The following is a 26109-nucleotide window of genomic DNA, read 5'->3' as shown; positions in this document are numbered from 1 at the left end:
TGTCCTACCAGAGAATCAGCATAATATTTATTATCCACCAATTGATGGATTTCCAGTATATGAAAACAACCTGAACAATAAGAAAGTAAATATGGATATGTTTATGCCCTTTGTTTCTTTTAGAGCAGTAATAGAGTTACCAAATACTGTTTTTAAGAAAACAAGAGTGGCAGCAGACATTCAATGGAAGAAATAGCTCTTCAAATGAAAAGCAAAATTTGTCACAGTCAGTTCACCATGAGCACCAGCGTTTAGACTGCTGCCTGCCAGCCAACATCAGCCAGGACACAGATAGTCCTCAGTCTTGACCAGATGTGGTAACACTTCTCCTTTGCTCACACAGAACAGGAAACACAGGTTAAGATTATATCAGCCAGGATCTGCTACCCTCCAAACACATTTCTATACTTAATTTATTTTGTGAAATAGAGACAGGTAAAAGGTCGCTTTGATCATTGATATGAGTAAATGTGATCAGCACAGATTGAAAGCAGAGGAAAGTGTGCAGTACATGAAGTTTAAAATATTAGTTTAATATCTTTTTTATTCATTACTCAAAAATCAATTGGCTTCTTATTTTTTAAAAAGAAATTAATTTCAGCCTATTGCTTATATTTTTTTTACTCTAATCACTTATTTCAAAAATATTTCTAACTAGGAGTGGTGCTTAATGGCTGTAATCAAAGCACTCTAGGAGACTGGGGCAGAATCCAGCTTGGGGAATTTACTAACTCCATAAGATTCTGTCTCAAAGTTTAAAATAAATAAATAATAAATAAATAAGCAAACAAACTTCTAGGGATGTAACACAGTGCAGAAATCCTACTTCAATCCCCAGAACTACAAAATAAAAATAATAACAATAATTCTTTAGAATGCTTTAATCATGAATTGTTTTCTTCAGTCAAATTTGTATGTCTATGTAACAACTCACGGGGTTCCTTATACCTGCTGTAACCTTGTTGTTCTTGCACAAATAGTAACAATTGTATCAGCCAGTAGTTATTAGAGAAATGCATAAGCCCAAAATATGTACCCTGTGTGGATTTACAAAGGTAGGCTTACCATGACTGCTGCAGAACCATATGTGGAGGAGTACAGAGGGCTAATGCACCTGGATATCCAAGGATATCCAGAACTGTGCTAAGCCAGTCAAGTGAGTTTGTTCACTTATGTTTACAACACTTACCTATCAAAATCATTTTCAAAAGTCTAGTTAATTTTTCTCTTATTCAACAAGACTTCTTAACCCTCTAACAGGAAGATGGCGCTCTCATTTCTCTGAAATCATACAATGCTCTCTATTTGTATTTCTCATTGTTTTGCCTGTCTGAATTGCCTGTGCATTTTCCAGAGCAGTGTCCTCTAGACCTTACTGTGCTGACAAGCACTCAATTACATTTTCAGTTGTGGACCTTTGCTGCCCATTGCCAGTCAGGTCTATATTTCTAATTTGACTGATCTAACTTAACTGTACTCGAACAGTATCATTCACTCTGCAGAAAAATCACACAAAGCTGATAGCGGTCCTTGCACTTTAATTAACCAATTAACAGTGTTTACAGAAGCAATTTTATACCATGTAGCAGTTCTTAACCTAGGATGTTCTAAATAACATACTCATCTTCCTTACCAGTTTTTTTGGTTTTAAGAAATGGTCCAATTCATTCCATGACACATTTGAATTTAAACTGTTTACTTGAGTGGAATACAGATTCTTTTTCAAGGACAAAAAAGGCAATGTGGTTAGTCTACAATTGCTATTAGGTGGAAGAAAGCACAATTAAATTTAATTAAGCAGGCTTAATGACCAAAATGTTAATACAGTTCTAGTTCATAATATCCAGTCCTAATGTGGGTTTTGTCTGATGAATCCTAGTGCCTCTCAAACTCCATTTGGCTTGACCCTGCTGCCTGTCACAGAAAGAAGTTGAATGATTCAGAGAGAAGAATAAATAATTCTTCTTCAGGTACAACATGTTTATGTATAGCAGATTTGGTTTGTAATGAAATAGAAGAGTTAGGCAGAAGGACATCCTTCCTGAAAAGTGTGACATGAGGAAGGTAAACATGAAAACAAAAGGTGCAGAATATAAGCATGAATCAGATGATCATGCTTCCCCATTAACTCTCATTGCTGTCTTATAAGTGAAAGTATATTTCCCGCATGCCTGCAGAAGAGAATGTACCCCATTACCAGACTTTACCTCCTAATAAAACAAAAATATTCCATTTTATAAATAGGAACACAGCTTAATTTCTATTGTCTTAGTATCACACTCTAATGATACCAGGCAATCAATACCTACAAATGGCTCAAAGTTATCCACTGAGAATAAGCACAAAACCAAGAAAGCTTAAATTGCTGTGCCAAGTAGCTTTGTGTGTACCTGTTTTGTGCACTTGCTTTTACATTGAGGAGATTAAACATGTTACTCTAAGTATAATTCCATAGTTTCCTTTTTGACTTTAGAAGAATTATCCAATTAGGATGACAAAATTTATGTTTATTTTTATTTTTGAGGACAACAGTTTTTTTTAAAAAAAAATATGCAGCTCTTCACTTAAATGAGTGGCTCTAATTTAATTTGAGTCTGTCCATTAGTCTTTAGTGATTATTTCTGGGTTTTCTTTTTCCATTTATCATTAATGTACACTTTTTATTCAGAGGAAGTTTCATGATAGGCTGGTAGCCGTATCCTATTTTCCACTAAACACTTAAAATGTAGCAAGTATTTTTCCCTCTGTTCCAGAGAACTCATGTGAAGCTGAGGCCTTAGTGCATACAAATCCAAGTTCCTAACCAGTGTTGTGATTTCAGGAGTAGTGCAAGGATATTCACCATTCTTTGTTATGAAAACACCTGCTCTAGATATGAGGGCTGGTGGAGAGCACTGACCATGGTGTGACTTGTGGTATCCACACCCCTTTGGGACCCAGACTCTGGGTGCCTCCCTTCTCCCGATCTGTGCAGTCATCCTGCCTTCCTGATGAGTCCTTTGAGGAACCATTGTTATCCTACTAAGCATGATTGCTACCCTAGGGTGTTTAGTATTGTATTAAATTTAATTCAATGACTTCCAGATTTTATTTTTCACTTTTTATATCTAACTTTTAGCAGAGTTTTGATAGCAATTTTCCTACTCACCTCAGGACCTTAATAACCAAAAGAAAATCCAGTTTTTAGTTTTTTGATGAAAATAGTATTGTAAAAATTAGAAATCTTAGTAGTCAAGAAAGGTAATGTACTTAGAAACACATTACATAAAACATGCATGGTATACATAGGAAGAAAAAGTTACAAAAGGACATGTTTAAACAAAGAAATAACAGAAAGAATAAGATATCACATTTTAACAATGGGAAGACAGAGTTACACATTATATGTCAATTACCATAAAAAGAATAGATTGTATCAATTTATTCTAATATCAATAGGCTTAATATGAAGGCAATTATGAAATTAAAAATTAAACACATCAAATTTGGAATAGCAGCTACAAAAACTAAGTAAAATAATAATATAATAACTTAAATTATGGTATTATGATTTTCAAAGAAATAAAACCCAGAGACATAATGATTACACCCAGGGTGTGTTCACTCAGTGCTGCATGTATTTTGAAGCTGACCTGATGGTGGGAGTATCGTCTTCTTGGTAAAGGGATCCACCGAGGATACCTGTCTAAGCACGCCGTTGGGAGGTGGGTGCCTGATGGGAGGAGATGCTCACCGAAGATGAATATCTCCCACCCCAGCTCTTTCTTTTTCTTTCTGCTTCCACTGTGGCAGGTTCCTTGGCCATGTCATCTCTGCAACTGAACGTGCCAGCCATGCATGGATTTAGACACTGAGCAGAAATGCAAGTCTCCTCCTTTAAATCGTGGGTGTTCGACGTTGTGTCCAAATGATAAGAAAGTGACTATGACAAGAAAAAAATATATACAGTGTTACATATCAAACGAAAAATTTCCACAGCCAACATTATAAATCTTTATAAATATAGGTAAGTCATAAGTTGTATTGAAAGATTTGAGAAAGAGAGAGAGGTCTCATAGTGCACTGAGACCAAGTAAATCAAATATCTAAAACAAACAAACAAAACAGTTAAATAAATACACAGCCTAAAATGCCATAAGAAAGGAAAAGGATTGCCAACAGATCATTTTAGCTTTGGTGAAATTATTAAGAAGTTAATTTCTGTATTAGAGAATATATTCTACAATTGAAAGTAAGTAAAGTGTTAAAAGACTACATTCAAAAGATATATAATAAAGAAATAAGTAGCATAGCAAATACATGAATATTTTCTGTAAATGAATTATAGTAGAAAACTATGGAATGCTATCAATAAACATTTTCCAAAAGTGGAAAACCAAATTGCCAATGAATATAGGAGAAGGATTTTATATTTGAAAATATTCATGAGATAACATAGATTTTTGGGGAATGAAAGTTCATGTAAGAAAACAAAATAAATGAAATGGCAAATGTTACAGATGATGTGGGGAAATGTAATTCTTATACATTGTTATTGGGTGTGCCTGTTATAATTAATTTGTCAATACCTAATGCCAGTGAGGATGTAAGTATACCACACCCTAACAAATGTATTTCTACAGCAGTGTTTCCTAAAACTTACTGATCATAACAGCAAGACATATATTATTTATTAGCATTTATAATATGTATTTTGTATATATACATATGCACAGACCCAGTTTCAACAAAGAATATATGCTTTTATTCTATGATGTACTTTGATATATTTTATTTAGTGTCTTTTACGAACATCTATAATTACTTTGTGCTAGTCAACTTCTGCCATGGCAACAGACACCACAGACAATTAGCTTGCAAGGAGTAAAGGTTTCTTTTGACCCCCAGTCTTTTTTGTGTACAACAGGGTGTCTCATTACAGCAGTCTTGCAGTGATGGAGCAAAACCAGTCACCTGGTGACCAGGAAGAGAGACAGAAGAGAGTGGGGCTGGGTTCCACTCTTTCCCTCAAGGAGCAGGACATTAAGGCCTCCTTTGGGATCCAACTTGTAAAGCTTCCACCACCTCTTTATAATGCCATACTAAATACCAAGCCTTCACCATATAGACCTTTGTGAAACTGTATTAGCTACTTTCCCAAATATCAAACACCCACAATATAAAGGAGAGGTTCATATTAGTTCATGGTGTACAGAGGATCCAACCAATGGCTAGTTGGCTCCAAGGCAGAAGTGGCATGGCAGAAGGTAATGGCAGAGAGAGGTCGCTCAGCTGATGTCAGCAAGGCAGCTGAGAGAGAGAGAGGAGGACCCAGGCACCAGAGGATGCTCCTCTAGTTCACACTTCAAGTGATCCATCCCCACCAACCTGGCTCCATCCCCAAACACGTGAGAATCTGTGGGGATATTTTAGATCTAAACCATGCAGGGACACTTAAGATCCAAATCACTGCTTTTTGTCTCTACATGCAAATGTCCATGTCTATCTCACAATACAAAACACATGTAGTTCATCCTCAAGAGTTTCCAGTGTTTTAACTGCTTCAACATGCTCAAAAATTCAAGTCCAAAATCTTCTCAGAGACTCAAGGCAAGCTTAGCTGTTAAATCCTGTAAGAATAAAAAAGAAGTTGCATAATTTCAAAATGCTGTAGTGGAACAGCCACGCATTCTTATTCCAAATGGGAGAACTCAGGGAATACCTTGGAATTTGCCTGTACAAATTCAGAAACCTATCAGGGAAAATACTAAATGGTAAAACTCTGTGTGGCATCCAGTGCACATTGTGATGCGCTATGGGTTTCTAATCCTTGATCCTATGGCCTTGCTGGTTACAGCCCACAAGACCAGCCCACAAGACCACTCTTGCAGGCTGCTTCGGTGTACTGCCATCTCTTCTCTTAATAGATATTTCACATAGCTGGCATCTCTCCCTCGCTGAGGTTCTGATTTAACACTGTCAGCTGTGGGACATTCGGTCCTTTGGGAGAGGCTTATATGAGCTTCAATCCTAAATCGTGTACAGAATATCATGAAACAATTTAAAAAGTACAAAATGTAGCTTCAGATAGAAATGTGTGTCAGGCAGAAAATTGTTTCCCTAAAAAACATCAGTACCCTAATCTTGTGATGTTGTTACCTTATATGGTTAAAATAATTGTAGATGTGATTAAGCAACTTGAGATGGTTTTTCCAGGTGTGCTCACATAATCACACAAATCCTTAAACATGCAGAGTTTTTCTGAGGTGCACAGAATCAGAGAAATGGTGGCTGGAGGACTTAGCCCTTCACTGCTGCCTTTGAAAATTGAGGAGGGTGGGCAGGAGTCCAGGAAAGCAAGAACCCTCTAGAGGCTGCAAAAACGAGGGAAACACATTCAGCTCTAGAGCTGCCCAAGGTGATTATATTTTGGATCCTTTACTTTTGTTCTGTGAGATCCACTTTGGATTTCTGCACTCTGGGTATGTAACGTAATAAATGTGTGTTTTGAAAACCACTAAATAGGTGGTGAGCTTTTACAGAAGAACACTTGTACAATGAGAAAAAGTGTAGAGAGGAAATCATACAATCTGTGACAGACAAAGGAAGATAGTGAGATGATATAGGTAGATAGCTATAATGCTGTAATTCTTATAAAGGATAATTATAACATTATTTGGATAATGGAAGGAAATGGATAAAGGAATGATAGTATGTTAGTGACTGATGTGTTATTATCATCAAAACAGAATGAGCAAAATACGCATGTATCAGCACATTAAAATCCCTTAGACATCATTCTGAATCATCTGAGCAGCTTGCACACTAGGGTTTAATTTCTCTACCATTTATGAAATTTGTTTGTTGAAATTAGAAAACTATATGTTATATATAGAGACTTATGTTAAGTAAAATGATTGAAAAATATCTCACCACATTCATTATGGAGGTTTTTATTGTGCAAATGGGTCATGCAATAGACCTGAAAAGAATTTTATAGATAATTTCAAACAATCCTGAAATTATTTAGCTTTTGATTTTTAAGATTATAAAATGAGTGTATATGAAAAACTAAAGATAGAGAAATAGAAGAATGGGGATAATATTTTAAGATCCAACAGCTTAAGATTAAACTGAAACAGCTCTGTTTGCTGTGTACATTTAGGAACATTACTTGAGTTCCCTCAGCTTTAGTTTTCTACCACTGCTAAATATCCAAAATATGTAATAATTTTTGTTCAGGTTGTTAGAAGAATTAAAAGTGATATTCTACATAATATAGCTAATAAAAATAAAAGATTTGTACAGTACATGGTAAAATTAACAGTAGTTACTTCTCCTTCCTTAACATGTTCCATCAGAGCAGGTTCGATCCCTTAGGTATGTTTCTCTGTCAGATGGAAGTGCAACAGAGAACATCTGCGTAACAACTTTATTTTAGTCCTATCATAACAGATTCAGGAAGGTTCTGCTCCATAGTGTTTAGTTTTAGGGAGATTGAAAGTGAAGGCTAAAACGTTTGTCCAGCTTTATCTGCTGTGTCCTACCCCTTAATGACCATATAGTGCATTCCATTATAGATGAGATGCATCTGGCTCAGGTACTGACCCTCCAGCATGGATCTAGGTAAGAGGGTACTTTGAATTCTTCATTTTTTCACCTTATAAACCGTCCAATACTTGTCTGCTTCTAACCCTTTTTTGATACACTGGAATGCTTACACTTTCATATGTACTTGTAGAATTTTGGTAACTCTATGTATGTTCTTGGAATTCATAGTTATATTTTGGGCAGTTTTGATAGGGTTTTCTGTGACTTAAAAATGAACACAACATTCATTTCCTTTCCTACAGAGCAGGGTGACCAAAAGTTTTAGACTGGTAGCAATATGTATTAAACTGATTTTTGCTTATGTAACATAGTACGTAATATTGGAGAATTTTTAAGAATAGAAAATTATTTTTATAGCTATGGATCTATAAATCCAATAATAAGGTTGTGCCATCAGATGAGAGCTTCCTACTGTGTCAAGATAGGAAGCATTACATGGTGCAACAAAGCAAGGTTACCTACTTAAGCTCTTTTTCCTCTTCCTATAACGAATTCCTCCTCTGGGATCCCACTGTCATGACCTCATTGAAAGGCCTACTCTCCAAACACCGTACTCCAAACACCTACTCTCCAAACATGAATATGAACATAAGGATCACGCTGCTAATGTAAGTTTTGGGGAACTCATGCAAACCATTACACTGTGGTTCAGCAAGTCTGATAGGGCCTATGATTCCTTTCCAACTGTATTAAATCATGTTTGATTGATCTCCAAACTCCCATTTAGAATTTAAATTGGGGTCCTGTTTTATCTTTCTCTGTTTTACCCTTCTCTGGGTCTCTACCTTCCTTTGTGTAACACTCAATTTCTAGAGTTAGACATTAAAGATTTTGAGTCTAGACAAATACATTTTATTTCCAAATCAACAATCTAAGTCAAGCTCCTTAACAACATGTTGAATTTGGCTCTAGCACTTTGCCCAGCACTAATGAGTTTCATCTGCTCACATTTTACTGACTAAAGCTCTATGTGTCTCTTTTGTGACTTAATTGTAGGTCCTATGATCCTCTAAGGTTTTGATAGGAAATATAAACATTTAATTTTTGTATCTGTGGAGATTTTGACTAATTTAGGGAATTTTTTTCCAATGTGAAATCACTAACCATTCAAAGGCTTTAATAATGAGATCAATGGCCATAACCTCTATTTGATTCTTGCCAAGAATATGAATTTAATTGGACTTTTTAAAACACAAACTACCTCTGCATTTTACTTTTTACTATTGTTAATTGACAAGAAGTTTCTTTTCCAATCCAGTAAGTCCTTGATTGGTAGATTCATTTTATTCCTTTAAAATTAATTTTCCTGAGTTCTTTTTTCCTCTGATATCTTTGCCAAATGCAATCAAAAGCAATCACAATACACTGTCAACATTCTGTTTTTCCAGCAGTTGTCCTAAAACCAGATTAGTTGGCTTCCAAGCAAAGGCAGTCATGTTACTGACATACCTGATCCAGGATATCATGGACTGTCTTTCTGTCTGTCAGGATATCATGTCTGTCAGCTATCTCCCTTCTTGTTTGTTTTATGTGTTTAGTTCTGTTTTTTCCACATAATCTCTTACCAATTTCTCTATCAATCAAGAAAGATTACATTGAAGAATACTTCCATTTGCCTTTCTAGGTGTGTAGTTTATGATTCCTTTCAGTGCATTGTGCTCTGAAATTGTAGCGGCAGGCTTAGTGTTATTTACATCAATAGATTCCATTGTCTTCAGAATTCCAAGTGTTCACTGGTTACTGAGAGGCCACCAGAAGCTATAAGAAAAGTAGGATAAGGGTATTTTTTCTTACTAAAGTCACTACCAATTGGTAGACTCCTCCACTGAAGATTACAGTTTGTGTCAAGCCCCCTAAGCATAACTACCCCTCATGGTCTAGCAACTCTGCTTTTATAGCTCAAGTGGTTATAGCACGCAGCCAGTGGTAGAGTCCTAGCATCATTTCTGTTTTGTTTCCCTAACTTATGACTTCTTCAACTTTGTAAACATTAATTTCCTCAATCCCTTCATTTAAGAAGCTTTCTTTCAGATGCTAACAAATTATGTTATACTTCAATAGTACACATTCTTCACATTTTTGTATTTAGAAAATACAAATTTATGGATTTCTATTTTGGGCCACCTGTCCCATGTGTATGAGCAGGAAGCCTTGGTCACACTGGACACTCAGCACCACAAACTTTAGCTCTGCCTGTGCTCAGCCAACATGCAGGGAGGGTCTAAGACCACTTATATGGTTTTCTTCTTCTTTCTGTCTGTCTCTATAGCTGTCTCTGTCTCTCTGTCGGCCTGTCTCTGTCTCTGTCTCTGTCTGTCTGTCCCTCTCTCTTCCTGTAGATGTTGAACATTCCATTTTGCTTATATTATGACTTCAAAGAAATGGCAGAACATTTTATCATGCAACCAAACTGCAAGGAAACACTGTTTAGTAATTACAAATTGTTCAAATGTGGGTTTTTAAGCATGAAGTTTTGATTAAGTTAAGGAAAACTATGTAATTCATTTTAACCATAGAAAAGATATCAGTACAAAAATATTTGGAATATGATTGTGCACAAGCAATACATCAATTACATCAATACATCATTAATGTAATAATACCGCACAATTAGACCAAAAGGAAAAAATGCAAGCTTATGGGCAAGGAGTGATTGAAAGTTGAATTATATTCAGGCCAGTTTATGAATCTTTCAGGTCTGCTTAGCTGTACCCAAATCCTTGGCCAACTGCATGGTCATTTGCCTTGCTTCCAATCCAAAGTAAGCCCAGTAATGGCTCTGTTTCTTTTAATGAGCTGAAAACTGTGCTCTGTCACCCTGTACTTGCCTTTACACATCACATTTCATGTGGTCTTACTGCTCCAAGACCAAGAGGGGCCTTCGAGTTCAATGCCACTGTGTCCTTATGCTGTGAGACAAAGCAGCTCTGGCTCTTCTGTGTGTACCACTGTACCCATCTGAAGTCATGCAAATGAGTTTCTCCAAAGCTACCTGAATTAGATAGTTCACAAAGTGTAAAAAAATGTGAAGGGCAGAGCTCATGATCTTTAATCAAAGAAAAGCAAGAGACTGGGAAGCGCATCCTCTGCCCCTTCCCCACCTATTAATTTGAGGATGGCTTTGTCACATAGCTCCACGCAGAGCTTCTGCCAGTCTAAGCAGCCAACAGTATCTCCTGGGAACCTGGTGTAGTTCAGTAACTGATGACTTCAAGCCTGACACTCCTTATTGTCTCACTTTGTACTTCCTCACACTTGGCTTCCTACAGGTACACTACCCTCTCTTCCTGCACTGTCATTGGGGACCCAATTCACGCCCCTGACCTTGTGCTTACCAAGCAGGTGCTTAGCCACTGAGCTAACCCCCCAGCACTGCAAACGAGTTTTTCTTTAGGAATTTGTGACTCATGAGCTGAGGCTCAGGTACCTAGTGTTATTGATAATCATAATTAAAAGTCCTTCAAGGGAAAATGAAATTTTATTTCTGAAAGAAATAAATACTCATCTGTTTGGAGCGGTGAGTAGGGTGATAGACATCTAATATGTGATGGTACCACCCTTATTAAATATTTTGGAAGTATTTCATTAGAGTTAGGTAGATATGACTTTTTCTTATGATTCTAACTTAATCTCTCTATGATCTCTTCATCCCATTAATTTCTTTCTTTTTTCGCTGCCACTATACTTTCATGTGAGTCTATGAAAGTTCCTTTCCTGCTCATTTTTAAAAGACAGACGTAAATTCCTTATTAAAAGCAATGGAAAACAAATGTTAAAATGTTGGGATAGCTATATATTAGAGCCCATTTAATTACATTTTTAGAGAGACTATGCTCATTCTACTCTGTCTCTGATATTTCAAGAGATTTTAAAATATTTTCAGACAAAAATTACAATCTTTTCTAATATCCAAGTTTCCATTTCTAACAATTAACCTGCTACTGCAGTACTTAAATGTAAATACTCTCAAGTCAGAATAGAAAGTAACGGTTTTCTACTGAAATGGAAAAAATGGAAAAAGCTCTATAAATTCCATTAGCACATAAAATATGTTAGTTTTCCTAAGGTTGGTCAACTTTCTTGCTTGAGCTTTCTTTTGCTCTGGGATAGGTCATAAATGAGAGACTGTTGATATAAGTCTCAGACAACTTGGATGTAAATTTTAAAAACTGATTTTGGTCCTTTCTAGGCAAGTAAATGTAGAGATTTTGTTTCAATGTAGTAATTATCTATTTTCTCATTTTATCTTTTCTTATTTGTTAATTATTGTTTTGTATTTTGCTTTACTTTTAACCAAGTTTGACACAATGTCTTAGCGTTTTGGGATAGGACATAAATGAAGGGAAAATATCTACTAACCATAATGTGGTTTTTACTTTAGTTTCCCAATGACATACATTTGATTTAGTAAAATTCCAAGTTTGTTTTATTCTGGTTGTGAAAAGAGTCTGGCAAGGTATCAAAGCAAAAACAGGATTTAAAGAATACATTGGAGAAAAAAGAAAGAGAATTTTTCTTTGTTTTTCATGTCTAGAATCAGTTCCTAAACACCTAAGTATCAGATGCAATTATAGGGAACAAAACTGTACTCTGCATAGTCAGTAAATCTGCAAATTTCAAAATGCTAGTTACTTTCATGCTGATGCATTGTGTATAAACAATTGTTGTTCATAACTGTGAATTTTTCTTTGAATCCAAAGATACAGTTAGTTAGAAACTCTGGGTTTTATAGCTTGTTGCTGTGGATTAGATTTTTAATGTTTTACCCCACAGTTCTCTCATGTGCATATTTTACAAAAGTGTATTTTGCATTTTATATGTAATAAACATTCAAAGCTTTTATGTCATTCTTACCATTTTCACTAACTAAATTTTTATTGAATGAATGAAATACAAGATATTGTACAAATAAACTGGAAGGTCGCTGATTATTACCAAGAATGTGCTCTTTTATTTTGTTTATTATGATGCTATTATTTCCATTTTACCTTTACTCACCAGCAGGTACTTCTTGTGTTGCTTGTGATAAAGTACCATTTCATTTAAAACTGCAATTGATTCTGTGTAATAACTACATTTTGAGGTAGACCATCTCACCTTTCTCTTGGAAATACCTATTTATATTTTAGAGTCTGCATGGTCTTAGCTCTTGAAGTCAGTTGAGTTCATTGCTTTCTAATTTTTCCAATATTGTGATGTGAAGATTAACTAGCCTCTGATATATTTCAGCCTTGTTATTATAATCTGACAAATTTTTTGTTTGTTTACAATAGTTACAAAATTGTACCTCCATTCATGCACAGCAGTGCAATGTTGTCATGGTCATCATATGATGTAGTTTTCTCATCTCTAGAATGGCACTGTGTCTCCTTGCTGGGTTTTCCCTGCACCACTGTGGGGGTCAAACGAGATACGGTGAAAGCTTAGCATTCTAAAATGAAATGGAAGGATCTCAGAAAGAGAAAGAGACAATCTAGTGGCTCAGAAATTTCAGGAAAAAAGTCATATCTTTCTCCATCAAAGATTTTGCTAAAAGATTTAAGAAACAAAAATTATTTTAAGTGTAAATCAGTACCAATGCATTATGACATAGAATCCACCATTACATAAATGTTTAAAATAATCACTCAAAAGTGAAGATTAAAAAATCTTTGTTGACACCAAAACTCCCTGTTTTTCTCTCTCCTTTTTTTTGTCAACCTCTATCCCCTTACCAAAATAAATACGCAAGCCTACGTATTTATTTTTCTCTGTTTCTAAGGGAATATGCCATGAGAAATAAGCATGTAAATGTGCTAGGATACACACATAATGACACTTATTTATGGCAGTGATATCACTTTTGATCTTCCTGAAATTGTGTGCAAGATCTTGGAAATCCCTCCCTTCAAAGTGCCATCTTCTCATTGTGTGTTGCTGCGTCTGTCCTGCATCTGACCTGTTGGGTCCATTTAAATCTCTTTCAATCCTCAACAATAATAATGCTTTTGAAACTGTAATCCAGTTTTGTGCAACTTCCCTCTTGAAATTCAGCTGTTAGTTTCTCTATGTCAGATAAAGATGAGTCTTTCACATGCCATCTAGAGCCTCCACCATCTCTTCCCTCCACACCCAGCTCCCGTCATTCTACTACTGTCATCTCCTACAGCCCCTCACCCCCAAGCTCTGCCTTACCCCAGAGCTTTATTCTACCTTGTTCCCTCATTGAAATGATTCTCCTTTCACCTAGTGGATCCTTTTCTTGCTTAATGTCTTCCACAGAAAAGGACATTTTCTACATAAGCATTTTCCTGCCCTCTTTTGTGAGGGGAAATCCTCTCCCTCAGGCCCATAACACCTCACAGCACTGCTTGTAACACTGAACACAGCTGCAACCCAATTTTTCTTCACCACTCCCTTACTAAATGCTATACATCTATTTGGTTTCATGGAAGCACACAATAAATCTTCTCAAATACATAATATACGTATATGATGAATGAATGAATGAGAAGTACGCTTTGCGTGATAACTTTCATTGCTGTTGTTTCCTCAGTATGTTATTTATAAATACCTGAAAATCAGAATTATTTCTGACTTCAAGTAATTTATTATCTTCTTCATCTCATTTATGTCAAATATAATGCTAGTGTAGTGTTAAATACATGGGACATTTGAATGCATTTTTATATAACATGATTAACAGAGAATTGAGCAATGGTGTATTTGCTTATTGAGGTGTTTTCTGTTCAAGATAGAATTATGACTACTCCATTTATAAAGTGAATATCTTATTGACTAAATTCTGTTCACCTTCATAGAGACAGGAACAATGAAGCTATTTGAAATTAGTAACAGATAGTAGAACAGTTCCTGGCTTTTAATAGTAGGTGGATAATTACCTTTTAAAGAAAATGAAGCACACACATTTGAAAATGTAGATTGCCAACATCATAATTTAATTGTGTGTGTTTTAAATGTCTGCTGAAGTTAAGGAACAGTGACAGAAATTGTAGTGAAAGCAAAATCAATAAGCACACATCTTTATCCTTAAGTGTGAGAGCACGAGAGAGAAAATGAAAGCCAAACCGAGTGATGCTGTAATAAACGTTATAAAATAATGTTACAGGATAAACTATGTCCCACTGCTTCCAAGATTCATACTTGGATATCCTAACACCTAATACTTCAGAGTCTGATTCAATTGAGAGATAAGGCCTTCATGTTGGAAGCCAGTGAAACTGAAAATGAACACACATGCAGGGCTGCAGCGTGACTGGGGCATGGGCTTGCTGACCCAAGAACAAAGGATGCCTCAAAGAGCAAGATGAGGTCACAGCTGAGGACACCTGGCCCCAACTTCAGTTCACTAAATAAAGACTGTAGCTGCTGTACTGAAATGCAACATTGATATCTTCTCCTAAGATAGTTTTCCTAAATGAAATGTAGTTTGTTACTTGGAAAAGTCCTTAAGCCACTCCCAAGGTCTTTTCAGTTTCCTGTGGTTTTCATTCTAACCCCTTCCTTGAATACCAAATAAATACGTGCCTTCCAGAGACGTTCTTTGTCTTGCCCACCAGAATCAAGAACTCTTCAGAGGGACTTTATCCTCCTGGAGGCCTAAAATCATACCACTTAATTCATTTATTTAAGCCTTTGCCATATACTCATTTGGGAGATTGGGGATCTAGGTTAGGTTCCTGATACTTACACAGTGTAAATAAGACAAAATAAAGTTTTATAGTGGGCCCTAATTCAATATGGAAGGTTTTCCTACAAAGAAAAGATTACAACATAGAAACACATAAAACAAAGTAAAACAAGACAACATAAAACCTACGTAATGACATGCAAGATGACAACTACTTTCAGCAAGGAGGAAAGTGTTCCTCAGATGAAAACAGCCCTGTCAACACACTGAGCTTGGACTCCCAGCCATAGAATGAGTAGAAATGTATTTCTGTTTTTCAGCCACTCAGCTGCAGTACTTTGTTATAGCAGCCTTTGCAAGCTAATACACAAAAATATAATCAAAATCATTTGAGAGAATAGATGTATTATTCATGCTTTATAGCAGAGGTGGCATCTTTATGAAAGTGTAAAACTTGCACAGAAAGATCACATTTTTCCCTATTTCTATGTGTGATGCAGAAAACCTCTTGAAGTCTTACATTTTAATGTAATTTTGGTCCAATTTTGGTCACACATGCTCAAATATGTGACCTGGAAGTCATCTGTATTAGTTTTTGAGGATGTATAATCAAATATTGTACTTTTAGTGACTGAACACAATGCAGAATTATTCCATTACAATTCTGGAGGTTTGAAGGCTGAAATACGTTTTACCGTGCTCAGATTGAGATGTAAACTAGGCTTTTATTTTTTAACTCTCAAAGGATGGTTTCCTTTTTTCTTCAGTTTCCAAGCATTCTTTGGTTCATGGCTTTTTCTTCACGCCTCCACAGCTTCCAGTGGCACATCTCTGAATACCGATTTCTATCTAACCTTCCTATTACAAAGACCTGTGTGATTACATTGCTTTATACATGAGTAAACTTTTCATGGCTGCAACAAGATGTCTGAATTAACTGACTTAAAGGAGAATACAGTTTCTGTGGTCCTTTGCTCTTTCCCTTCGGCCATGTCGCTGTGGTGCATCATGGCAGGAACGCATGAGGTAGGTGACATGCTCAGCTCATGGGAGGAAGAGTCTGGCACTCCTGCAACACCTTCCAGACCTGTCTCCAGTAACCTGAGTCCTGGCCGTTGGACCCACCTATTAAACGTTCCACTCACTGCCTTCTACTAGTGCCTTTGATACCTGGGCCTTTGGAAGCAGTCATGATCTACACCTTAACAGTTCATTCAGACAATCTAGGACAGTATGTACCTGAAGATTTTAACACAACCATATCATCAAAGCATATTTCTTCGAGTTACATAGCCAAGTTCTGGGGATCAGGAGATAGACACTTTTGGGAGCTGTTGTTCTGCCAACTACATCCTACACAGTACATCTTACATATTCTAGTATCTCACTCCTTAACTTTTGTCCTTTTAAATTTACCTCTTCATCAGATATGATCAGTGACCTCTACATAGCACTCATTACTAGATTATTTTCTTTCCCTACTTTCCTTTTGTCTTTAATTGATGCCTTCTGTCAGTGGATTGACTGAACTATTGCCTGGATCAATTCTCTCCTGTCTTCCATATCTGCTGAGGTCATCGCAGCCCAAGAGGCAGCATTCCCGTGGTCCTCCCACCATTTCTCTATACACTGCTTCACTTGGAAAGTTGTGGGTCACAAAACAACAGTCTCAACCTACCTCTATCTACTAACGGAGGGGAGCTTTCTTTTACTCTTACCTTTCCAGTGTTAGGGGCTACTAAAACAAAACAATTTTTTACCTTTTATCTAAAACAGAATTTTTTTTACCTTTTATCTAAAATCTCCTTCTCAATTCTCAGATTTCTCAGCATATGACCTAAAAATAATAAAAGCCAATTAGCACATAATACTCATTTCATGTTCCAACACTTGTGAATTCCTAGAAAAGATTTTGGGTTCTTTTATATACCCAAAGCAGATGTGGAAGAGAACTAGACTGAATTTTATCATACATAATTCCAGAAAGTTGTGTGAATAATGACCACTCTCCATTTTGAGGAAACCCTGGGTGGCACTGAGATTAGATCACACCATTGTGCTGCACCCAAATCTTTGATGGTTCTTAGTTATCTAAGCAACTTCTAATGTCTTAGCTTGCCAAGGACACACATTCCAAATCTCCCATGTCATAGCCTGCTACATTGAACCTCCACCGCACACTACCTGTATTGTACTTCTCCCCCATACAGTGTTCCCTGGGACTGGAAAGAAGCTCTGTAACTCTGTGCTTTTCTCTTTCCCTGTAATGTGTTCACACTTTATCTTAAGCTTGCAAACATGAACTTCCAAATAATCTAAATGTTACTCTTCAACTTTTAAATGTCCTCATTTTAAATTTAAATGTCTTCAACTTTTAAAGGAAAGGATAGCAGATTATTTTCTTTCAATGTTATTATTGTTAGTTTTTACAATACTGGGAATATTGAATCAGGTGCTGTACCACTGAGCTATATTCACAGTCCTTTTTAATCATTTTATTTTGAGACAGAGTCTCACTAAATTGATCAGGCAAGACTTGAACTTTTGATACTCTGGCCAAGTTTCTTAAGTAGCAGGGATTACTGGTGTGTGTCACCATGCTAGGTTATTTCTGAATTATTAACTGCCTAGTTTCACTGTTATTTTTACTATAAATGTTACAAATAGCACTATGAATAAAATAATAACCAGCTAATATTTATTGAGTAAGCCCTAATGTGTGTTTGTTTCACATCCCTGTAGTTTCACATACTTTTCTTTGCATACATTGTCTAAAGGAAATAGTTGAGATTATAAATACTTAATAGGCTTCATTCTAAACATGAAAACCTAGGAAAATTATAGAACTCAAAGATAATATTTTTCCTTGTTTTGTCTTTTGTTCAAAATCATCTTTACATCTATAATGTAATATATTACTCATAATGCCACTTCCAGATCCTTTCAGTGTGTAGAAAATATTTCTAAACAGTGCACAGAATATCAAATTAAAGGTCTTAAGCCTCTATCTTTAATACCTTGTTCTGGCTGATGTTAATCCTGCAGGTTGCACTATTATATATTCACATTTGTGTTTAAGTCCATATCCTGTAAATTATTTTTTCATTTATAGCCTGTAGTGGGACATCAGAACTCCCCAGAGGATGTAGTCTACAAATTAGATTGCATAAGTACCATGCATCAGTAGCCAGGAGGATGCAAAGCATTTCAAGTCTTCCACTACACCACCAGTCAACAAATCCTGGTACAACTGGCGTTTTATGGATAGCATTTCCCGAAAGAGCTGGAGTTTAAAATTTCTGAAAACCCACTCCACTATGAATCTATCTCAACATATGACAGACTCAGCTGAGGATCTAACCAATAAAACCTGAACCAGCCAGCGTTAACATCTTAAGACATATTTCAGATGCATAACTAACTATGCTTCTTTTAGCCTGAAAATGAAAATATATGAATATAGGGTTGGTTGACTAAGTAAATACTGTGGAATTTGAAACTATTACTTCCTTATTCATGCCTGCAACTGTTGAGGTTTATGTACCAGAAACCTTGGAAAGTCTCCCAGTGATCCCTGGAAACTGGGTCTTCTTAACTAAATAGACTGATACAACTCATCTAACTCCAAATGTGACCCCAAGGCCTTCACTGTTTATGTTACAGATGAAACTGATATTACTTGTCCTGACTTCTGAAAATGCCTTCATCAGCACCAAAGAAAATGTGGTTCATTGCATTAGGAGAAAGCATGGAGTTCCCAGCAGAACATTTTACTGGAATGCTGTGAAGAAAATTCATATAGTACAGGCTTCCAGCACGGGTTGGGAGAAGAGTTTTTAAGAATATCAAATATTATTCATATAAATTGAATGTATGGCAAAAGGAAAAATGAAGTTAAGTAGTACTAATGATGTAACAGTTACCTCTTTCATATAACAATACCCAAGACAACTGAGTTTGTTTTTAAATTATCCTCCTTATTACTCCCACCATGTTGTGGTATAAATGTGTAAGTGTTTCTGTCCTTATAACCACACTTTGACAACTGCTTGGATTTTGGAAGACTTTATAAGAACATTTACAAAGGCATGAAAAATCCTGATTGCTAAGCATAAAAGGAAGAGTATTCATAATATAGGAAAAGGTTATGAATTTTTATTACCCACTTTCTCTGAGCTCCATTTTTCATACCATTATGGGGTCAGCATGGCTTAGTAGAAGGATCACAAAGCCAAGAGGCATCAGTCTCAGATTTTTCTCTGCCAGCTCTTACAAGGCCAGCTTTATGCTCATACACAAGCACTTAACACCTCAGAATTTGAGCTAAGGACCACACACATTTTGTGCAGATATAGCACTTCATGATTCAGTTTTTGCAGCTTTTTCCACAGCATACCTTCTATCTTCTCTCTACTCATGAAATTCATATTAATAGTATTTATTTTATTTTACATTTGGCTAACACTACAATTTCCAAAATCTACTCATGTACTGAGCAATTTGAAAATATATAGTTAAAAATAAGACTATCAACTGATGGCATAAATATCTCCAGAATTGTAATATATTGTGAAGTAAAATGAGGTGCCAAATTGAGAGTTATTTAACATAAAAACATGATACTTCCTGGGTAGAACAACTGTTTACAGATTTAATGAGCTTATCATGGAGCAAAAAAGAGAGATTTACACAATCCATACAGAGAGGTCAGAGATTGAATAGATTAACTTAAGACATAATGGTACATTAAGAAAAAAAATATTTTTTAGAGCTTATGGGTTTATCTACTTTAAAAGTAAATCTCTTATTAGCCTTTCTCTTACCTTTTCACTGAAGACTTTCTGTGCTATGACTTGTATACACTGATAGGATGAGAATAGTGGGATATATTGTTTTTATCTGTAGTATTTAGTATATTAAACATCCTAATTCTCATATCTCAACTAAGCAAGTTCTTCTGTTAAAAAGGACTCCAACAGAAAAAAAAAATGGTAGACTAATACAAGAAATAAATGTATATATAATAGAAATAAGGGGATTACTCTGAGTGGTTTTTCTTTAGTTGCTTTGCTAAATTATGTTCTTTGTGATTAGTACTCAAATAATTATCTTATCTTTATATATGTTTACATTGTTATGAAAGTTAAATAAAAGTGCTGAGAACAATGGTCAGTTACAACAAACGTTAGGTCTCCACGCAGGAGTGGAGAGGGCGAGGCTCATCACAGCCTCTGCGGTCCACACTGCGGTGCAGGCTGTCAGGGCAGGAAGTGGCTGCCTTCCTGTATGCACAGCATTGCCAGTGCCCTTCCCATGTGGGAACTGCTTCCATTTCTTTTGGGGAGTCTTAGCTTTTAATTTCATGGCATGCACCCCAATTTCAAACCACTCCTCAATAAAACATGGCTAAAGAGATCTGCCTTTGAACACCCTAAATAAATTGATGTTTAAATAAATAAAAGAAAGTCACATTTATTAAAATTAGTAACATTTCAACAAATGCCATGCCTAACTATGATGCAGTAGACTCTATTCTGGAGTTAAGACACAGTTGATAACACTGTGAATAAAAGGTTGGGAAAATAAGCCTTAAAACGGAAAAGAACTTTGAATATGCTACTAAATCTCCACGGGAAAATCCTATTTCATTTTCATTTTGTGATTCTTGCTGTTTACACAATAGCTAAGCCATGTCAGCATCTATATACAGTGGCACCTTGGCGTGTGGCACACTGACGAATTTGTACATGTATTCATATACAGACCCCTTCACGCTTCAAACAAGGCCAAGCTCCAAGTAGGTTATCGTTAAACATACATAGCTCAGCTTGTTTGTCTCACTGTTCCCACTACTTTTAGATATGCTGCGACTTCAAATGGAGTGACCTAGATCCTCAGGGGAGTTCATGTAACATATAGGGTAAAAGCACAGACAAAGTGGGGAAGTTTTACCCAAAACATATTTTTCGTTGTTGTTTGATTCCTAAATGTGGCATGCAGCTTTCCAGAAAGACCACTAGAAATGATTTTGTAGAACCTAGTAGATAAAGTCACCCCACTTTTGGTGATCTGCAAGTGTGACTTTAAATATTAATGAATACAGGTAGTAAGATTATATTATCATATCACAGAAATCTGTAAAAATGCTTCCATTTTTTCTTATAAGATTCTAAACTTAGTCTGAAATAGTAAGCAATATTATCCATTCTAAGAGTCTGCATTTTTACTCTTTCTCCAGTGTTCTTCTTTAATACAGTAGAGTTAAAATTTTAAATAAAACAAGCACTTGAAATTGTTGGAAATTAAGAGACAAATCAACACACTGTGCAAGAAAACAAGTTCTTTGGTAGCAAAATTCACGATAGGTCAAGGCAGGTATCAAATAAACAGGTAGACAACTATAAACTAAGAGGCTTTGGCATGTCATATTAGTTCTCTTTGGAGTATCCTAGGTAAATATCAAACACCATTTTGATGTTTCTTTACGTGCATCATGTTGAGTCTCTTGTTTTCAGTACATGCACAAGTACATACACACACATATGCACACACACACGTCTAGTGGCATAAAACTTACCATTATTATTTACATACACACAGGAAGATTGTACCTCCTAAACTTAGACTAACCAAGTGACTTCCTTTGAGAAAAGTGGTAAGAGCGGAGACTGTATTTCTCACCTACTTGCCATGGCTAAAAATATTCTTAAGTCAAAGCAGCCTAAATTACTAAGCCAAGATATGCAAAAATGCTGACCAGAAGAGAATATTGATTCTACAGAGTTCTGAAAATGAAGAACAAGAAATAATTTTTGTGTTTACATTGAGCTATTATTGACCATTTGGTTTTATTTATCACAAGGTAATACAGCTAGTTCTGACTAACACATCTCTAAAAATGAATATTTATCTATACACAGAATTGAATCTTAATTAAGAAGAATTAAGTGCATAGGTGTTATATTAGTCACTTTCCCATTGCTGGAAACAAATACTTGCCACCTGCAACTTTCAGGAATAGAGGCTTATTTTGGCTCATGGTTTTAGTGGGTTCAGTGTAAGGCTGCCTGGCTCTGGGGCAGAAACAGGTGGTGGAAGGCTTGGCAGAGGTATGCTGCTCATGCTGTGACAACCAGGAAGTGGATATCGAAGGGATGACACTTCCAGTGATTTACCTCTTCCAAATACGGTGTACCTGCAAACAACACATTCAGCTACGAAGTCATAAGCATCCCCATGGTCACTAACCTTCAAAAGCCCCACCTCTGGTCACTTGAAAAGTTTGGAGGCAACCATAACATTTCACTCCTGATCTCTAAAAGAGTCATATTTATCTCATTATGCAAAATGTATTTAGCCCTTCTCTACGAGTTGTCAAAGTCATAACAGTTCAGAGCTACTGAAAAATCCAACTCTGCAAACTCCTCTGAGACTCAAGGCAGCTGTGAGACCTAACAAAAATAACAAGAAAGTGAAACACTTCCAGCACACTGTGGCACAGAGGAAACACTCATTCCAAAAGGGAGAAAAATGGGAACAGAAAGAAAACCATGCCGGCACTTCCTTCTGGTGAAATGGCAAACATTTTACATCTTTTGACTTTAATTTCTTTTTTGCCTCTAATTCAAGCATAGATCTGGCTACAAGAAGCCAGCAAAACCTATGTGTATTTTGAATATTGGACTGCTTTGAAATTAGCTTTGCCAGATTAACTAGTTCATTACTTTTAAATTCAGCTTCACATAAAGTCTCTTGACATTGGCATCATGTAGACAACTAATTAATTATAATGTAATGTGCATGGCTTCTAGTCAAGTTTCTAGTGGAGTCCTCATTCCCAGATAAAGTGTGATGAGCACAATCTTTCCTGTCCACATTCCTATCATCATTCCTATTATCACATTCCTTTTTTGGGCTTCTGAGCACCTACCAGACTCTCCTGTAAATCTCTACTCATGACATTCTAGGTCTTCGCCAGCCAGAATCCTCAAATCTTTCCACACTTCAGCAATAAACCAGTTTCAAAGACTCTGTGGGAAACTAACCAGAAAGATGCTTGCTAATAAATGTTGGAGGAAAGGATTTTGGGAACAACAGATCTACAGGAGAACAGCCACCACAATCAAAAATAGGACTATTAGAAGATGTTTGCTCTCATCATTGTGTTCTTCTTACTCTTTGATAAGCTTCCTGACTAATGAATTTGCTTAACCTAGTTGAACACAGATCACATAGCAGGCCATCCTTCTCCAGCCCTGCCCCCCCCCCAACCAAAACTCTTGTAGAATATGTTGTAAAATGCTTTTCTTCTAAATCTTTGTTTTCATATCCTTGAGTTGCAAGTAAGTAACCAGTGGTCTTAAGTCAGGGCTGTTTCCCCGAGGGTCTCATGATGGAGAAGCAGCCCCTTTGATTTCTCAGTGATTGAACTCAGTCTCATATAATAGTAATAAATTTCATCTTTACACAGCCAGGTCATATACTTCTGAACCACATGGCTGTCTATCCTCAAATGATGCTCCACTTTGGTATCAGTTTCATGGATGAGCCATTTTCCCACCATTGGGATGGAATACCTGACACCTCCAACTTAAAAAAAAAAAAAAAAAAAAAAAAGAAAGGCTCCCAGATTTAATGGATTCAGTGCAAGGTTGGTTGGCTGCAAAGCAGAAAGAGCTTGGTGGAAGGGCATGTCGAAGGAGAGCGGCTCTGAGAGGGCAGAGAGATCAAAAGAGGAGCTAGGAACAAGAGTACACACTTCTGGGTCATGCCTCAATGATCTACCTTTTCTGTCCCTTCCCTACCTCTTAGCAGCATATTCAGCTATGGACACATTGGCAGTCCCATGATCCAGTTGCCCTCAAAAGCCTTACCTCTGAAAATATGAGACTTTTGTCAGACATTTTCTAACTAAATAAAAAAACAATTATACTAAACATGTATTCTATGTATAAAAAACACATATACATATGGATATTATACATTTTATATGTATATATATATATATATATATCCATATATGTCACATATATATCCCAAAAATCTAAAAATATGTCTCAAATATAGTCACATATACACACAAACACATACAGATATGCATATATATATATATATATATATATATATATATATATATATACTGCACAGAAATATTAAGCAGTGGACCACTTGTTTATTCAGCAGTGAGAATGTCCTTCTAGAGATAACACTAGGCCATGCACAGACCACCGGGAAGATAGCCAGACTCCAGCTTTTCCCATGAGTCAGTGCCATTTGCAGACTGATGAGGAAGAGAACAAGAAGTCACCAAGAAACAAGCCCTCCGGTGAATCAGCACCATATGTTAGCTGCAGGGGGGCAGCCAGACCCCAGACCCTTTAGGAACATTGGCTGGGAAATGTTGGCAGGTCTAGGGCCATTGGTCTGATCATCTATTCAGAGGATAATAGTATATGCAGTGTGGCATCTATGGGAGATCTCCTTCTGAAGGTGGTAGCCATTGTTAATTCCTATTATCTTGTTTTGAAATCCTGTATAATTTTCATTGTTTCATTGAGTTGTGTTTTATTCTGTTTTGTTTTATTTAATCTTGTTATATCCGAAGGCATGAGCAGCTATTTCAAAGATAGCAAGATATATTATGGTAGCCATTTTGGATTTACTATTGTCTTGTTTTGAAGTCCTTTATTGCATTTATTGTTCATTTTTATTGGTTCTATTCTGTTCTTTTTGATTTGATTTTTACTGTCTGAAGGTATCTACAGCTATTTTGAAGACAACAAGAGGTATTATGGTAACCATTGTTGATTTCTTATTGCTTTGAAGTCTTGTGTCACACTGGTTTGTTTGATTGGCTTTATTCTGTTTCATTTTGCTTTGTTTATTCTCTTTAAAATAAAATTTAATAAATAGATAATACTGAAAGAAAATAGTAAGATCATACCAACATGAAATATATAAGAATATATATGATCAAGATTACATATATCTGTGTCTATATACTTTTTAAAGTGTATACTTTAAAAGTATGTATATCTGTATATCTATATATATGGATCTCTATCTCTATCGGTGTCAAATGCATTAGAATGGTTGTAAATTGGAGAAAGAAAAAGAAGAAAGAGAGAGAGAGAGATAGAGAGAGAGAGAGAGAGAGAGAGAGAGATTCATAAGGATAATAGCACACTGAACAGAAGGGAAATGTTCTATAAAAGAGAAGCAATCTGGTTTGCAAAGGTAAGCATTGGCAAACTTTTGCTTCGTTCCTAAACTCTGCCTGAGGTGAGGAACATGACTGTGGGCATCTTCTCCACACCAACATGAACACAGTAATCCCCAAATTTCAGAAGAAATGTAAATCATGAATTTAGATTTTAATGACTTCAACCCCTGAGTTGAAGCACCTACAAGTGCTTATGGTCTCTGAGGATGTACAAGCCTGTGTTGTTTTGAAAAGGTGTCCAGGTTTAGATTCAGGGTGTCCATAATTAGGTACAGAATGAATAGCCTTGTTGCAACATAGCCTGTGAGTACTGATAGAACATGGGAAAGATTACAAAGAGTTTGTATTTTAGATAACAGGAATGTAAAGAAAGTTGGTCTACCGGACAGATTGTGTTGCTGATGGGGTTTATTAAAGGGATGGAATGATGAAAACTGAAGTCTGATATGCATTGTAATTAGTACAATCTATATGTTTCTTACTATTAATCACCACATATACTTACAAAGCTCATGCTGAATCTAAAAAGTAATGAATCTCAAACATCAGCATTGGTAGTGTGAAAATATAAGGAAGATTCCATGATGTTTTTATGTGTGTGGAAACAAGATTTAAATTCTTCAGAAGCTGAAGAAAATGTGTTAATTATTAGGACTAAGGGAAGACT

This window comes from Cavia porcellus, unplaced genomic scaffold, assembly GCF_034190915.1.
Source record: "Cavia porcellus strain 051 isolate PalLab524CR breed Dunkin Hartley unplaced genomic scaffold, mCavPor4.1 scaffold_4, whole genome shotgun sequence".
In the NCBI taxonomy this organism is placed as follows: Eukaryota; Metazoa; Chordata; class Mammalia; order Rodentia; family Caviidae; genus Cavia; species Cavia porcellus.
This window is presented reverse-complemented; position numbering follows the sequence as displayed.